The sequence below is a fragment of the Aphelocoma coerulescens genome, assembly GCF_041296385.1.
Source record: "Aphelocoma coerulescens isolate FSJ_1873_10779 chromosome W unlocalized genomic scaffold, UR_Acoe_1.0 ChrW_unloc_scaf_1, whole genome shotgun sequence".
In the NCBI taxonomy this organism is placed as follows: Eukaryota; Metazoa; Chordata; class Aves; order Passeriformes; family Corvidae; genus Aphelocoma; species Aphelocoma coerulescens.
Window position 1 is genome coordinate 13040243 of NW_027184080.1, and position 15647 is coordinate 13055889.

A 15647-nucleotide genomic window follows, 5' to 3' on the forward strand; every position below is an offset into this window, starting at 1 on the left:
CTGCAGTGGAGGATGAGCTCATAATCATGTTGGTTAGGAGTCTTTTCAGCAGTCCGAACAAAATTATGACAACTAAGAGAATAAAAAACAAGATCAGTCCGGTTTGGAGAATGGATCTAGTCCGCCCGGATAAACCCCATCCGCTGACAGCACAGGACCCATCTCCGATGTCTCCAAACTAAATCAAAACTTAGAAAAATGAGGTTGAAACTGGGGATAACAACTGGGATAAACTTGGGGCTCGGGGCTCAGAGAGGCACACGACTAACCTACCCCGGTCTTGGGGGGTATTTGATCTCCCTTCCTGATGATTTGGGAGATACACGGTTTCACCCACTTTGATGGGATCCACCTAGGGCCCTCGGGGGTGGATACACATGCGTACCCTTTCCCCCAGGTAACTAGTTCATAAGGCCCTTGTATCTCCCTAGTCTCCGGGTCCTTAACCAACACCGGAGACCTTTCTTTCATTTGCAACCGCTGAGACCGCCCAAAGTGCAGCACGATTGGTGGGTTCAGGTTCTCAAAGGCACAGTTGAGGAAATTTAGGGGGAACAATGCCTTTGAGAGCTTGACAGCAGGTGACTCTAGCTTTTTGGAGGAGCACTGGAGCTGGAGCATTCTTTTGATGTTTTGGTGGGCCCTCTCTACAATGGCTTGACCTGTCGGGGAATAGGGGATGCCAGTCTTGTGTTCTATTCCCCATTGCTGCAGGAAGCTCCTGAACTCCTTGGACGTATACGCTGGGCCATTGTCCGTTTTGATGACTTTGGGGATGCCCAGGGTAGCGAATGCCTGCACTAAGTGCTTTTGGAGATCGCTGGCCTTTTCCTCTGTGTGGGCAGAGGCAAAAACTGCTCCCGAGAAGGTATCAACTGACACATGTACGTACTTCATTCTGCCGAATGAAGCAACATGTGTCACGTCCATCTGCCACACTTAGCTGTTAAGTCCACGGGGGTTTTCGCCAGTACTAATGGCAGGAAGAGCTAGCTGGTGGCATTCTGGACATGCAGCCACAATCGCCCTGGCCTGGTCGTGCTTTAGATTGAATCGACAAACTAGGGCAGGAGCGTTCTGATGGAACAGCTGATTGCTGATTTTGGCCTGCTCAAGCACAATTGGAGTCGGGGCCATCGCAGCTGGCGCAGCGAGGGCATCTGCCCTTCTGTTGCCTTCTGCAATGAACCCGGGCAGGTCCGTGTGTGACCTGACGCGCATCACGTAAAATGGTTGCTCTCAGTGGGAGACTAGATTTATTAACTTTGAGAACAACTCATACAAGGCCATGTTGGAGACTTCACGCAAAATGGCGTGCTCAGCTCTGGAGACTACCCCTGCAACATATGCAGTCTGTTACCAAATTTAGGGGTTCGGGGAACCTTTCGAAAGCCCTGACGACTGCGTCCAACTCAGCAACCTGAGATGATCCTTCCACCTCTTTGATGTCAGCCTCCCACCGCTGAGTTTGGGGGTTTTTCCAAGTCTCCCCGGACGCGTCAGTAAAAACTGTCAAGGCCTTTAGAGGTTCCTTGCTCCGAACACTTCTTATATTTAATTCGAATTGAACTTCTGAATTGAAAATTTTGTGGGCTGGCCTATGCAAGGAAATTTGGCCTGTGTAGCCCTCCAGAGCAAACTGCAATGCTTCACAATCTCGAAGCAGACTCTCCAACATCGCCTTAGTAATTTGGCCCGTTTTTGTCCTAATTGGCACGTGGATGCAGTCGAAGTCACATCCTGATAACTCTCTGATCCGGATCCTAGCCTTCCGGATCAGTTCAGCCATCAGCTCTTGTGGCTGTGTCATCCTCTTGGACCGATGATGGTTGAGAAATACCCACTCTATGATTAAGAGGGGATCCCTCCGGTCCTGGTCCTTTTTGCTCTTCTTTTTGTTGTCTTCCCATTGGAAGACAACCCCGTGCAAGTGTGGCAGGTTACCCAGGATGATGAACTTGAATGGCAAGTCAGGCCTATACCTGCTTGCCTGCCTGGTGGACATTAGATGTTGCACCCTCTCCAGAGCTGTTTGCGCCTCTGGGGTGAGTGTCCGGGGAGAACTAAGCTCCTCTCCCCCTTTTAGTAAATCAAAAAGGGGGGCTAGGTCTTCGGTGGACAGACCTAGCCACGGCCTCACCCAATTTAAAGACCCACACAGCTGGTGGACATCTGCCAGAGTCTTGATGTTAGTATTAATAGCCAATTTTTGCGGCACAATGGTCCGCTTTGTAATTTCTAGGCCCAGGTACTTCCAAGGTGGCATCCGTTGAATCTTTCCCTCTTGGAGCTCGAACCCTGCAGCAACCAATGCATTGATTGTCAGGTCGAGCACACTGGCAAGCATGTCATTGTCGGGGGCACACACGAGGACATCATCCGTATAATGGAAGATGATGGTCTCTTTTGCTGCTGCGCGAACTGGGGCAAGCAAGGAAGAGACATACCATTGGCAGATGGTTGGGCTGTTCTTCATACCCTGTGGCAACACCTTCCAATGGTATCTTTTCCTTGGGGCTTCTCGATTGATAACAGGAATCGAGAAGGCAAAACGCGGGGCATCGTCAGGGTGCAGGGGAATTTGGAAAAAGCAATCTTTAATATCAATTACTGCCAGATTCCAATTTTGAGGGAGCATCGTTGGGGATGGCATCCCTGGTTGGAGAGAGCCCATGTCTTCGATAACATTGTTAATTTGACGAAGGTCCTGGAGGAGCTGCCATTTGTCTTTGTTAGGCTTTTTGATAACAAAGACAGGGGAATTCCAGGGGCTGTTGGATTCCACGATATTCCCCTTTTCAAGTTGCTCCTCCACGAGCTTCTCGAACGCCTTCAATTTCTCACCATAGAGCGACCACTGTTCTACCCAAACGGGCTGATCAGTTTTCCAATTTAGTTTTTGAGTAGGGCGCTCTTCAGTGGCCGCAACCCAAAAATTTTTCAGGGGGTCAGGTAGGTCAATTGTGACTCCCCACTGCTGCATGAGGTCTCTCCCCAAGAGGGGTTCCTTGTAGTCTAATACAAACGGACGTATGTTTGCCAATTGTCCGCTCGGTCCCTTGATGTGCACGATGCTCTTTGATTGTTTGGCCAATTGAATGCCCCCAACACCTTGCACGTGTCCAGCCACCTTCTGCAATTCCCAATGTGCCGGCCATTCCCATGTGGGAATGATCGTCACATCTGCCCCTGTGTCTAGAAGCCCTCTGAGGTGCAGGACTTCCTCCCCTCTGTTGACCTTGCAGCCTACCCGAGGCTTCTCTGTCCCTATAGCATGTGTGGCACACACCGTTGGGTGTGGCCTTTCTACAGGGATAGCCTGGGCGACTGTCTGCCCTCTGGGCAGGAACAGAGGTGGGTGGACACAGAGCAGCCAGAGAACGGGTCCTTCAGGACTAGATGTCATTAGTCCCGGAGTGACTTCGATCTCTTGTGGTGTGCAGGTAACACTTCCGACTATGACATGCCTGTCAGGGCTTTGGTCTTCTGCCCACAGCTCACCACCAGTGCTTACCGGTGCGGTATGCCACTCTTTGGTCTTTAGGTGGAGCGGTGTCAACAGCTGCAACCTGAAAGAACCATCAGAAAAGGAAGTCAAGTCCGGTTTTAAAGTCGTGTCCGATAGTTTGGTCTCTCTAAGTTTCCCCTCCCCCTTGCGTCCCATCCCTTTTTTGTCTTCACGCGGGGCGGGCACGCGCTCCCCATTCAGTTTTTTTGTTGCAGTTGGCCCTCCTGTCCCCCAGGTTCATGTTCCTTTTTAAATTGCTGGAACTGCCACTTGAGCGGGCAGTCCCTTGTCCAATGTCCAGGCTGGTCACATAGGAAGCAGGTGTTCCTGGCCTGCGGGGCTCGCTTCTAGCCGTTCGCAGTTGGAGGTGGCTTGGTGTTCGGGCCCGTGGTCCTCCTCTGGTCCGCTGCAGGGCGATGCGTTGCTGTTCCCACTGAGGCCATTCCTCTGGGCCGCTGTCTCTCCGAGCTGGTAGGTTGCAGGTATGGTGCCTTCGCAGCGCAAACTTCTAACATAGTCTGTATGGTCGGCGGGGGGTCCAGGGGGAGGCTCAGGATGGCTGCCTTGCATTGAGGGTTGGCATTCACCATAGCCATCTCTGCGATGACCTCTTCCCTGGCCACCGGCTGCTTGACCTGCAACTCTACAGCTCGGGTTAGTCTCTCCCCAAACTTTAGGAATGACTCAGTGGGTTGCTGCTGGACCTGCGAGTAGGATTCTACGGGCACATCAGGCCTCAGACCAAGGAATGCCTTACTGGCCGCTTCCTTGACCTGTTGCAGAACCTCCAAAGGCAAGCCTTGAGCCTGCTTTGGCACCAGAGCCCAATCTCCTTCGCTGCTTAGATGGTCCAATGTAAGTGCCTCATTGTCGGCATCAACGGCCATATCAGAATCTTGCAAGAGCGCTGGAAGGAGTCTGCGGAGCTCCCTTTCCCACGCTGCCTTCCAGAGCAGAAACTCTGCTGAGGAAAGCAGGCATGAGAAAAGCTGACGCAGATCAAAGGGCGTCATTACTGCTCTGGAGAGATTTGCCTTTAAGAGGCCACGAAAATATTCGCTTTCTCTCCCAAACTCCTTCTGTGCCTTGCAGAGTTCCTTTATTGTTTGGTGTGAGAGGGGTTCCCAGCTGACATGGGTTGTTCCTCCTCTCTGGGACCTCTGATAAAAAACCAGAGCGGCTGAGGGAATGAGATCCAGTTCCGGGTTCCGGTCCTCGGGCCCCCCCCCTTCCGGCCAGACACCGTGGGAACCGGAAGGGCAGGCGTGGGAACCGGAAGCAGGAAGTGGGTGGCAGCCGGGCATGGAGCCGCGATTTCTGGGGGCGGAGCCTGGGGGAGCGCACTGGTGACAGGTAGGAGGGGCAAGAGGGGTGGACCCAACTTGGGAGTAGGAGGGGTCGAGGCGAAAGGGGTTGGGACTCGGGAGAAAGGGATTTCGGGTGGAAAAGCGAGGGGAAAAGCAAGAGGGGGTCCCTTCCACGTGGCGCCCGCCATCTTGTCCTCCTCGGGCAGGGAGGGCATTTTCTAAACTCTCTGGATAGCCAAACCGAACTCGGGGTGTAACAACTGGGGAAGCCGGGGAACGGGATAAGCCTCGGGCAGTCTGGCCGGGACTGTCCGAGCGGGGGCTCCGGGAACCCCGAGGAGAGCCAGGGAGACGGTGGCAGCCCTGCGCATCTCGGGTTGCTCTCCTCAGGATGCCCGTTTGAGGGGACACGGGTTCGGGAGACGGGTTAGGGGTAACAACTGGGGAATTCGGGGTTGTTTGTCCTTCCCTCTCCCTTTTTTTATTTAACGCTGACCTAATCTGCAAGTACAGAAAGGGGAAATCTTTCTCTTTGGCAGAATTAGATCGCGCCAGTTTTTCTCCCGCGGCATTCCAAAAGGGAACTGTCAAAACCGAATCCTGAGCGCACTGAGGGAAGTGCAGAAACAACCAGCGAATAAACAGTTTTAAACATCCCTTTGAAAAACTTATCCCCCCCCCCTCAAGGAGTCCCGCAACTTGGAGAAATGCCCCCTTCTGTGCTGTGGAGAGTGTAGCGTCCATAGCCAACAGCACAGCGTCTGGAGCTAAAAACTTCAAGCCTGGAACGCCGGTTTTCCCAAAAACCGACCGGAGACAAGCGAACCGCGCTTGTTCCGGGGCTGCGCAGCCTATGTTCGGCTCTTCGAGAGCCGGGGACCGTCCTGCATTCGGCTCTTCGAGAGCCGGGGACACTGGTCCCTCCGAAAGCCTTTACCGGCTTTGAGGCAAGTTTTTCCCCCCCCGGGGAAAAATACTTACCTGACTGGCGTCCAGGTTAGCTCCAGGCGACCGGGTCCTCCGCCGAGAACGACTTCGCTGCGTGGGCGAAGCTACCGTCCTCACCCCCAGGGGCGCAGCTCACTAAAACGGAGCGTGCTGCAGCTGGGGTAGCTTGACGTCCCGAGGACACACTTGCTGAAGCAATCAGTCCCTTCCGTGGGGTCCGATGGAAGCGGGGCCCCACGCCCGGGCGCCAAGCTGCCTTTGCCGAGGACGCCCCTTCTGTGGGGTCCGATGGAACGGGAAGCCCCACGCTTGGGTGCCAAGCTGCCTTTGTGTCCTCTGGGAACAGTTCCCACTCAGCCCGGTCAGCTCGGGACACAGCAGGCTGCGGGGGCCAGCCTCTGATATCGGAGGCATCAGAGGTCTGGCTCGTGGGTCCTTCCAAGGGACCGCGGCGATAAAGGCAGACGGTGGAGGAAAGGAGGCAGGCTCAGAGTTGGGTTAAATCCAGAAAGTTTATTGGCCCTCCAAACGGGGGGGCCTCAACCACCAGGGGGTGCCCGACTCAGCGCACCTGCCGATCTCGTGCAGGGGATTTTATGGGGGGGGGGGAGACCTGGGGGGGGGGGTACAGAACAACCAACCAGGGAAGGGAAGGGTGCGGCAAACAGAACGAGGGACACATAAGGGAACCAACTGTAACAGGGGAAGGGAGGGACTTCTTTCCCAGGACCAGTCACCTGGCCCCCTGGCTAGAACTTTCCAGAAGCCTGGGAGGGGTGCCAGAGTGACAGACAGGGTCCTGGGAGGAGACAAAACTGTCATATAGGGTGATTTTAATAAAACAGGGGGGGCACCAACTGGGGTACACCAAACTTAAGGAACACAGAGGGGAGACCCGGACTGAACCAAAGCAAACACACTCCCACATCCACCGCTATGAGAATGTCATCCATGTAATGATACAGGCGAACATCAGGCATTTTCTGGCAGATAGGACTGAGGACCCTTGCAACAAACGACTGACAAATAATAGGGCTATTCTTCATTCCCTGTGGTAGGACAACCCAATGATATCTTTGCAAGGGTTCTTGCATGTTAGTGCTTGGGACAGAAAAAGCAAATTTAGGAGCATCATCAGGATGCAAAGGAATGGTAAAAAAGCAATCCTTTAAATCAATGACTGTCAAATGCCAGTCTCGAGGGATCATGGTAGGAGATGGGAGACCGGGTTGAAGTGCTCCCATGTCCTCCATAACAGCATTAATTTTGTGGAGGTCATGGAGCAAGCATGACTTGCCAGTTTGTTTTTGAATAACAAACACAGGTGAATTCCAAGGACTGGTGGAAGGGACAATGTGCCCTTTTTGAAGCTGTTCTTGTACAAGGTCAGTAAGTGTGTGCAATTTGGTTTGTGACAGGGACCATTGATCCACCCAGATAGGATTCTCGGTTTTCCAGGTTAATTTCAGGGTGTCGCACACCACAATGGTCCCCATCAAAAATCAGACTGAATTTTTAGACCCCATTGGGAAAGTAAATCGGGTCCCCATAGCACCATGGGTATGGGTAGAACAAACTGTTTAATAGAAACTGTGTGGCCCTCTGGTCCCATCACCTGAATGAGATGTCAACTTTGATAACTATGACTGCTTTCCCCAATCCCAGTGAGGGCTTGGGGTACTTCTGTGAGGGCCCAAGCAGGAGGCCACTTGGCTTGAGAAATGACAGTCACATCAGCCCAGGTATCTAAAATACTGCTAAGCATCACTTGGTGTCCTCGTAGCGACAGGGTACATTTATAAGTAGGGCATCTGTCCGAAAGGGCCTGTACCCATAAAATTTGTGGGGTTCCCGTGGAACCAAATCCTCCTGCTCTTTCTTTGTGTTCCTCTACAGGGGGTTGCAATTCGTGTGGGAAAAGAATCAGCTGTGCGATGCAGGTTCCTTTAGGAACTGTACAAGGTGGGAAAGGGGTCCAAGCCATGATTTTGATTTTTCCTACAAAGTCTGAGTCAATAATTCTGGGGAGAACAAAAAGTCCTGAAAGGGTGACTGAGGATCTCCCAAACAGCAAGGCACTTCTCTGGGGTCCTGGGGGCCCAAAAATTCCTGTAGGGAGTAAATGAACAGAAGAGTCTAACAACGTTACTGTGACTGAGGTAGCCAAGTCCAATCCGGCGCTGCCTGCAGTTGCTGGGTGAAGACTTGATGCAGTCCTCCTTGGGGTGTCTGCGACGGCTGAGGCATTTGTGTCTGCGCATGGAGCAGTCCCACGCTCCGGGTCTGATTTCCCTGGATCGGGCAACCTTCAAAATCATACTTAGAATGACATTGATTAGCAAAGTGACAGCCTTTATGACAACAGGGACACACGGCAGGGGTTTTAGGTTTAGTCCCACTCAGGGCAAAGCAATCTTTTTTCAAGTGACCAGGTTTGCCACAGCCAAAGCAAACTGCCAGGGCCCCGGAGGGGCCTTTACAGGCTGCAAAAGCAGAGGGCTTGTAATCCTTTTCACGACTCAGTTTCTCACAAAAAGTATTGTGTGGGGGTTAGCAAAAGCTGAGCAAGTGATTTTAAATCATGTGGGGTCATAACATAAGCATTAAACATGGAAGACAGCAAACTCGAGAAGTATGGAGAGTTTAGACCACGCTCGGTTACAGTCCGACGAAGCTCTTTAATTCTCGAAAAAGACATCGGCTCCCATTGCGGGTTCTGTTGGTTTTTGTCCTGATAAAGGACAGGTGCCACAATTTTCTCTGCAATGTCCAGTTCCCCTTCTTTCAATGCCTCCCATTTCAAATGAGCCCAATTGTCATGGGGATCAGGGGAATAAAGGTCCGGTTCCCTCTCAGGGTCAATAGGTCTGGGATCAAAGGGATTTTCTTGCTCCTCCTTGCTATCATCAGGGCAGTACCCCACGGTGAATGCCCTTACAAATCGCAAGGGACTCCCCTTTGGCTTTCCCACAAGAGGGAGGGTCAAGGGCTGTACAGGAGGAGGTGCATTGCCCTCGGATTGTGTTACAGCGGGGATACTGTAACACGAAGCACCAAACCAGGAGACCGTGGAAAAGAAATATATATAGACAGATTCTTGGTAGATGTTTCAGAGAGATGTTTATTTCTTCAGCCACATGGCTGGGGGTCTCCTGAGGAACTCTCACAGTCTGGACCGAGGGTCCTTGCCCGTGCAGGGAAAAACAAACCAACCAATCAGAAACGAGGCTGACCAGGGGCTCGGGAAACCCCATGCCTCCCCTCAGGGCCCCTCCCCCAGGACTACATGGCAGGGGGAGGAGACCCCGACAGGATTGTATCAAGCATCCTGGATCCTCTGCAGAAGGAGAGCCAGATGTATTCTCTAACCTCGGCATGGGATTTTTCCTGAGCCATCATAGTCTCATAAATCACTCTCCAGGAGGGAAGCATATTTGCAACCTCCTTATGCCCTTTTGTCGCACAATTCCATAACTTGACTCCCACTTCATCGCAGTTTTTTAGTGAAAATTGTAGACGGGGTAACCCTGGGCAGCTTGGCCTCTGTCCATTTCAGCATGATGTTTAGGTCATGCAAAGACAGAAGTTTGCCATGCTTATCTAGTAATTTAGTTCAAATATGTCTCTTTCTTGGGCAGACATTCCCTTAACCCATGTTCCCCACAGCTCACCTCCTTATCCTGGAGGGATTCTTTGCCGCCCAGTTCCTGCTTCCTCTCAGCAGCACTTAAATCCTGTGGGGCATGACGTCATCTGCTCAGATTAGGCGGATCTTCGCTTTCTCACATGGGAGCACCATTTGTCGGCAATTGAGAGATGGGACGCAGCTTGATGCAAGCAAAAGCCGTTTATTGTTTCTACAGCATGGTTTATATACTCTTTCTACTACCTTAGTAAAAAAACGCAACATTCATGTTTCCTAGCAACATTAATTAACTACCGTCTTGAATGATTTCTCTTAAGAAAGACACAATGTAATACATAACGTTCCTTCTACTTTCTTCAAGTTCTTGCTTGCTGTTCCCAGGGCTTGTGGCCCACTAAGGTTAAAATGTCCACATCGCTTACCATCTCTGCAGAACTTTCTGCTTGACTTCCCAACTGTCTCTCCATATAGGACGGTCCGAGTGTCCTTGAAGAGCAGGCCTGGAGAGGCTTTGTTATGTCTACCTAGCATGAGAGAGCAGAAGTTAACAGGCTACGAGAAACTTCAGAGTTACACACTAGGCAGTAAAGTGATTTGAAAAATATGAAAGTTAAAACCTAAGTCATCAGGGCTTACGGTCAGTTCATCACCTGTTGTTTCTCCTGCTGCTCAGGGAGATGAGTCGTTCCCCTGCTCAACCATGGGGTCTCTCCCACAGGAGATTGTTCTCCATGAACTGCTGCAACATGGGTCGCTCTTCCACAGGATGCAGTCCTTCAGGGACAGGCTGCTCCAGCGTGGGACCCCAGGGGGTCACAAGTCCTACCAGGAAACCTGCTCTGGTATGGGTCTCTGTTGCTGTTGTCCGCAGGGATGACGTGAAGAACAACACAGAATCCAAATCCAGGATAAAATGGGATTATTTAATTAATTACAGACTCATTTATATAGCTTTGTTCGCAAGAGTGGTATAACATCATTGGGTGCTTGACCATCCACCTCCCAGAGTGATTGGCTGAACGGTATAACACCCATTTCCAAAATATTTTTCCCAGTGTGGAAAACAAGACACAAACAGCTTGCACCTGCAATATAGTTTACAAAACAGCAAACCATTTTCCCAGCTAGTTTGCATGAGAAAGGAAACTTTCACAGGTGGCTGTAAAAACTGGAAAAATTTCTCTGCCAGCCTTTCTCAGCATCCATAATTCCCCCTTTTTGTTTTAAACACCCAAAAGGTAGCATTTGTAATCCTCTGCCGGATCCCTTGCAGCAAGGAGAACAAACACAGCATAAAGGATCTGTTTGGTAATGGCTGTTACCAAACTAAATCCAAATCAGATACTAATTTAGAGTAGACAGAGAGATTGTCCAGCAATACCATGGGAGATACATCTAGCAAACCCTAGTTATACATCCAGTCATTAGTTATGAATAGCCTTAGGGCTCTACATCAGTTACTAATTCTGAATAGCTTTAAGGGCTCTAACATTCTGCATAACATTCTGACTCCATAACACAAGAAACTTGAAGTTCAGTCTCTGAAATTTAGTCTCTGCTTGTAGAAGGACCAGTCTGATGGTCGACATCTTGGTCATCATCAGAGGGATCATTAGATGGATGATCTGCATTCTGGTCATCATTTGAATGCTGCCTTGGAGGTTGTCCTGCTTCTGGTGCCACAGGTCAGGCCGAACGCATCTTGCAGGCAGCCATTGTACCCCGGTATCTGTGGAAACGCAAGCATACCCACAACCCCAAGCAATGAGTTCATGCAGACCTTCCCACTTCTCAGTGAGGAGGTCCCGTACCCAGACTTTCACTCGAGGTAGGTGCATCTCACCTGCAGACTGCAATGAGAGAAAATTATTCAGAATAACAGAATTGTTTGAATTTGGTGGCACTGTAAGATGATTATTGTACAAACTCTTTTTCTAGTCAGCTCTGTGGGGTTTCTCCATGCATTCCCCTTTTTTGTTTCTCCAGAACACGCTTCAAAGTGCCGTGAATGTATTCAACAATGGCTTGGCCAGTAGGAGAATGCAGAAAACCCAAAGTATGATTTACACCCCATGGGTGCAGAAACTGCCACGTCTTCTGTGAGACATAGGTAGGGCCATTATCAGTTTTCACAGAAGAATGTACGCCCAAAATGCGAAAGCGAGTTTCCAATGGGCAATGACATAGCAGCGTTTCTCCCCAGTATGAGCAGTAGCCCACATAGCTGAGGAGAACATGTCAATAGACACATGCACATACTTAAATCTGCCAAATTCAGGAATGTGTGTTACATCCATCTGCCAAAGATGCAAGGCTTTTAGCCCTCTGGGGTTTACCCCCGATGGCAGAGGTGCAGTGAGTCCATGACAGTCAGCACAAGTGCTGACAATGTCCCAAGCCTCAGTTGGGGTCAAATGAAACTGCTTCTGTAGGGTATGCGCACTTTGATGGAAGAAATTGTGCGATGCTTTGGCTTGTGCAATTTTGTCAGGCTGAGGCGCTACCCAGGCAGGGTTAGCTAGCCTGTCAGCCCTAGCATTGCCTTCTGTTATGAAACCTGGCAAATTGGTGTGGCTTTGAATATGCAAAATGTAATATGGATGCACTCGAGCTTGACTTGCACTTCACAAAGCTTTAAATAGTGAAAACGGAGCCGCATTATTCACTTCCTTCAAAAGCGAACAATCTAAGCATTGAGTTATGTCTGCCACATAGGCAGAGTCAGTGACCAAATTCAAAGAAACCTGAGAGAACCGCTGAAAAGCCATGGCAACAGCCCTCAGTTCAATCAGCTGGGATGAGCCTGACTCATGGCTTTCCACCACCTGCCACTCAGATTCCTCTTTTTTTTTTTTTTTTTTCTTTTTTCTTTTTTTTTTTTTTTTATGTTCTAAGTTGACTGTTGCTATGGTGTGCACATCCACACCAGCCGATCCCTGGGTGCCGGCTCTAAGTTGGCTGAATAGGCCCGTCTCAGAGGAGCTATGCCCTGAGGAAGTATTTGACTCCCCTTTGTGTTCCTGGTCAAGTTCCCTGAACATATCAGAGGTCGACCATTGGCATGATAGATAAACTGGCAGTAGTCTGAAGAATGACCTAGCCTACCGCATCTTTTGCATTGAACAACTTCCTGTTCTTGTTTCTCTTCCTTCGTTTAAGCTGTTTCTGGTGCTCTCAACCTTAGGTCTCTTTTGTCCACTAGAATTTAATTGAAGAGGTCTTAGAACTGCTGCTAAAGCAGATTTATGCTCTCCAGATCCCACCTTAGCACAGGCATCAACCATTTGTGTTACCGTGGGTTCTCCAGGCAGCGCATCTATGATCCTTCTGCACTCATCATTAGCATTATCTCTTGCTAGCTGTCTGCACAACAGCTGCCTCATGGTCTCATCTTCAACCTGTTTTTCCAAGGCTGCAGCAATCTTTTCCACAAAATATAAAAAGTTCTCTTTTTGACCCTGAGATATTTTTTTATATCGTGTCTTAGGAGCAGCTGTATCTAAACTTTTTATCAGGGTTGCCATAACAAACTTCTGAACCTGTTCCAGGATCTGAGAATGCCAGGTAGCCTGAACATCAGGGTCCCAATTATTATTGATCCCCATGAAAGCATCCACAGGAACTAGATGCCTGGGATCAGTTTGAGGCAATTGTATATTCCCAGCTACAGCCTTTTCAGCCATCCAATTGGCTTCAAAAACTGAATATTGTACAGGTTGAAATAACATCTGACCTAAATGCTTAATATCAAATTGAGAAAGCAGGTCAGTATTCAGCACTCTAATAATCTGCATGACCTCAGGAAAGCTTAATCCATACTGAGCAACCTTGGTTTGCAAATCCTGAATCACCTTCCAAGCAAAACACTCATGTTTATCAGTCTGACCAGAGTTAGGAAGGGCTTTCTGCACAGGGAAAGCCTGGATAATTCCGTCTGTATCATCACTACTTCGCTTCATTTTTACATCGCTTTGATCTGTCTGCACACTATGAGACAAGGTAGCAGGCTGCTCAGGTGCCATTTGCCCGTCAGGCATCCCAATGCTTTCTAGCAACTCCCAGTCTCCGTCCTGCAATGCACACCTTTTAATCTGTTCCCAGAACCGTTTCGGATTTCTAGGATGGACAGTCACTTTACAGTCTGGGAGGGTCCAAGGACAGTTGCGGGCTCGGCGCGTTGCACGCTGGTGGCGTCTGAGCCCCGCCCCGGATTTCCGCCGCGGAGCAGGCGTTTCCGTGGCAACGCTACTTACATCATCATCCAAGGGTGTGCTGGATGATCTCCCAGGAGACTGGCGTACCGACTCTAAGCCAGTGGGCGGGGTAGTGACGTCGGCGGCTAGGGCAGCAGAGGGTGGAGCAGCGGGGGCTGGAACGTCAGCGGCTAGGGCAGAGGGGGGTGGAGTCGCGGGGGCTGAAGCGGTGGTGGCCGCCGTGGCCTCTAAGGCCGGAGCGGCAGCGGCCACACCCAGCTCCTGGAACGTTGCAAGTCGGACTTTCGCGCGGGCGCGGGTTTTCTCGCTGGCGCCGAAGCCGCCAGCCCCGCGCCCAGCTCCGGGGACGAGCCCAGCTCCGGCAGCACGACTGGTCCCGGCCGCACAGCTGATCCCGGCGGCGCGGCCGCCCGCCCCAGCAGCGCGACCGCCGCCTCCGGCGGGGATCCAGCCGCGACAATCTGCTGCAACACTTCCTGCTGCGCCGCGAGCTGTTACTTTATCTCATGCAAAGCTGACAAGATACGTTCCCCGAGAGAGTCAGATATCGGGGAGCATGGCCGCTGCTGCTTCCTCCCCTGAGCCGAAAAATCCCCATCGCTTATATTAGCTCCTGCGATCTGTATCACAGATTTGAATGCAGAAAGTATCGTGCTTTCTTTTGAGGATTTATGCTCCATGTCTCAGTCTAGTTCCACGCGGCCCCGGGGGGCGCCAGTCGCGGTCTGTCACGTACCTTCTTAGAGGCTGCGGTTGCAGTATACGTCGGGCGGTCACCAGATGTCGCTGTTGTCCGCAGGGATGGCGTGAAGAACAACACAGAATCCAAATCCAGGATAAAATGGGATTATTTAATTAATTACAGACTCATTTATATAGCTTTGTTCGCAAGAGTGGTATAACATCATTGGGTGCTTGACCATCCACCTCCCAGAGTGATTGGCTGAACGGTATAACACCCATTTCCAAAATATTTTTCCCAGTGTGGAAAACAAGACACAAACAGCTTGCACCTGCAATATAGTTTACAAAACAGCAAACCATTTTCCCAGCTAGTTTGCATGAGAAAGGAGACTTTCACAGTCGGCTGTAAAAACTGGAAAAATTTCTCTGCCAGCCTTTCTCAGCATCCATAGGTCTCCTCCACGGACTGCAGGTAGATCTCTGCATCCTTGTGGTCTTCCATGGGCTGCAGGGTCTCAGCTGCCTCACCATGGTCTTCACCACGGGCTGCAGAGGAATCCCAGCTCTGGTGCCTTGAGCACCTCTGCCGCCTCCTCCACTAACCTTGGTATCTGCAAAGTTGTTCTTCTCACATATTCTCACCCTGCTCTGGCCACAATTACAACTGCCCAATACTTTTTTCTTCTTCTTAAATATGTTATCACAGAGGCATTACCACCATTTCTGAGTGGCCCAGCCTTGGCCAGCGGCACGTCTGTCTTTGAAGCTGCCGGGGACTGGCTCTGCTGGGCATGGGGGAAGCTTCTGGCAGCTTCTCATAGAAGCCACCCCTGTACCCCCCTGCTATCAAAGCTTGGCCATGCAAACCAAATACAAAAATTATTATAGCATTGTATAGCATATGTTTCTCTAAATGTACATTTTTAATATTTCAGTTTTGTCTTGATTCTGGATTGACAGCTGGGCCAAGCCTCAAAACAGTAGCAGAAGCTAATATCACTGTAAGCTTGAGGAGTCTTCCACTTCTCACAGTGCTAAAAATGTTTGTGTCCTTGCATCTCTGCATGCTGTTTGTAGAAGTGGCACTGCTACAGGAAGAAAGTGTCTTCTGTTGCTAGTTTACTAAAAGACCAGATAGTTAATCGAAACAGTTCTACGACAGTGTTCTTGCACCAAATGAAGCCACAAGAGGTTATTAAATGCAGAAAAATTAATGAAGGGGTGTATTGAGGACCTTGCACAAAGAAAACTTACACAAAAATGCTTGTCCAAGGAAATGTGGCTTGAGAATGTCATGCTGAGTGAGTCTGCTTCAGCCTAGCCACCAGCAGAATTTGTGC

At 50.3% G+C, this 15647-nt stretch overlaps 1 protein-coding gene and 1 long non-coding RNA gene across 5 annotated transcripts in view; one reads left to right on the forward strand and one right to left on the reverse strand.

Annotated features, from left to right (window-relative positions):
- LOC138102693 (kinesin-like protein KIF2A) overlaps nucleotides 1-15647 on the forward strand; it is a 226453-nt gene that overhangs the window by 116549 nt on the left and 94257 nt on the right. The gene's annotated exons all lie outside the window — the stretch shown is intronic.
- LOC138102719 (uncharacterized) lies at nucleotides 9760-14683 on the reverse strand. The gene is made up of 3 exons (XR_011147493.1): nucleotides 14360-14683; nucleotides 10060-11138; nucleotides 9760-9933 (listed from the first exon to the last, which is right to left on the reverse strand). It is a non-coding gene; the product is annotated as an uncharacterized lncRNA (long non-coding RNA).